Genomic DNA, 2,409 nt, shown 5'->3' on the forward strand with positions numbered 1-2,409 from the left:
TGAATTTTTACAATGATGTGAAGGAATTTGTATATCAGGCAATTAATTTGGAAAGTTGTGAATTAATTTGCAAGTTAATAAATTGATTTGTTATTCTGTAAATTGATTTTAAATTTTGAATTTAAATTTCTCGAACAATATAAAGTAATTTGTATTTTTACTAATTAATTTGAAATGTTTTAAATTGATTTAAAATTGTGTATTTGAAATGTTTGAAAATGATTTTTGAAGGGGATGGCTTTCCATAATTCGCAGCGTAGTGCAGAGAGTCAGCATTGACGCCGACGTTAGGCTTTTCTTTTTGCAGTGAGGAGTTGTTTACCGCAGATAGGAGAGTTATTAGTGGTGCAATAAGATTTATTACACATTATTTTTATTTTTACTGATTTGTTGGAACTGCCGTGTTTGTATCTGCGCGTGATATCAGTTTATCGCGGGTTTTATGTGTTGTCATATCGCGCGAATAAATAGTAGCACAGTGGCGCACTCTGGGGGTGAATTTAAGGATATTGCATTCATATTGCAGATGGTTCTTTATATTGACACCATAAGTGTCATTTTCCATTTGTAATTGTTTTCTAAGTATTTTACATTAAAATCAACGAGATCAACGGAATTCAAGACTGACCTTTTCATGACCTCGATAACATGAGTCATCAAACCGTACGTTGCCCTTCTCAAGCTCAACAGAAAGGCTAAAAATAAAGTGTCAGTGCATGTATACATACAGTGTTGATAAGAGCCGCATAACAGGGTTATCACCAGCTAACAGCTCCGGTAAAAACACACCTTCGTCTTTTTCTTGCGCACGATTAAAAACTCGAGTACGAGATTGTCGGAGGATCGAAACACGCTCGCACGGAAGATATTTTTTGAAGAAAAAAAAACATTCGACAGTATGAACGCTCTCGCTGCTTTCTTGCTCCATCCCTCTAACCTGTAGCATAGGAGAGCCAAGCTTGCAGTTATCGGTAGTAGAGGAAGCGCAACTAGAGCCGGACGCGCCAATCAGTCCACGGAAACTGGACTGTCCTAGGAAGTGAGCGAGTATACTCACCGGGATCACAGGCACTTGGAACGTTTCGATAGTAAAATGATGGTAAATAAACACGAAATGTATTTACTACCAAAGTCTTAATGTTTCTCTACTCTATTTCGCCTATTATTGCCGATAACTTCCTGTAAATGCCGTTCAAATGCTCCTCTGCAACACACGAGTACACCGGACGCACGCCGCTGTGCACAAACAACAAGAATAAAGAGTACTCTTGTTTCTTTTTTTTCTTTTTTCTTTATTCTCGTTATTCTTTACATCATCATAATCATTTTGCTATTATCCTTATACTATTTTATTATCATTATCCCGTGACCGGTATAACTAGTTTTCTTCATCGTCACCTCTGTATAAACAATAATAGTGAGAAGCAGAGAGATCAGCGAGGCGAGCAGAGAGGCGTGTTCAACAGCGCGAACGCTCGCGTGCGCTCGCCTTCTGAACGACACTGCGCGGTCGAGCGCGCGCGATCCTGCTGCTCCCGAGACCGTTCGGGTAATAATGCTATCCCCCGGGCGTGGAGGGACACGCAGGATTAATATTATTAGTATTAGTATTAGTATTAGTATTAGTATTAGGTTAGGGTTAGGGTTAGGGTTAGGGTTAGGATTAGGGTTAGGGTTAGGGTTAGGGTTAGGGTTAGGGTTAGGGTTAGGGTTAGGGTTAGAGTTTTTGCATCATGATATCTGTTCCCACACCATAGATTAATTTTTGTGGATCACAGAACCTATATATAGCGCTCCGAGATATATATATATTTAGTGTTAGGGTTAGCGTTGGAGGTGTTGGAGTTAGGGTTACCGGATGAGTAATGATTTTGAAGTGTCAACTGTATCACTTGACCGTCCCTCCACGCCCGGGGGATAGCAACACCCAAACTGTTTGCGCAGCGCGCGAGTTGTTTTCAAGATGGCGACGGGCAATCTGGCGAATGCGAATCTAACATTTCTGACTTCAATTTCAATCTATTTCAACTTCATTTCATTTTTCATTCATTCATTCACTTCTAAATTCAATTCGTATCAATTTCGTCTGCTAATTCGTTTAACAGTACTTTTCGAAGACAGTTAAAAATCTCGCGATCCAAAAAGTGGCTGCTAATAACGGCCCCCGCCATGGGGCCGCAATGCGTGGGTGAATAAAGCGAGCGCTCGATGTGTCGTTCAAGGTGGCGCTGGCGTAGCGATCCCTGACGAGCGTTTACGCGCTGCGTGGATGTCGCATCTGGCTGGTTCTATTGTATTTGGGCACCTCACTCTCCTTGCTATTCACCACACGCACATCGTATTCTATAGGGCACGAGCAAGGTTCGGGGATAGAGGCCCTTATATAGACGAGACAAAGGAGAATCTAAT

The sequence above is a fragment of the Priapulus caudatus genome, unplaced genomic scaffold, assembly GCF_000485595.1.
Source record: "Priapulus caudatus unplaced genomic scaffold, Priapulus_caudatus-5.0.1 Scaffold190, whole genome shotgun sequence".
NCBI classification, from domain to species: Eukaryota; Metazoa; Priapulida; class Priapulimorpha; order Priapulimorphida; family Priapulidae; genus Priapulus; species Priapulus caudatus.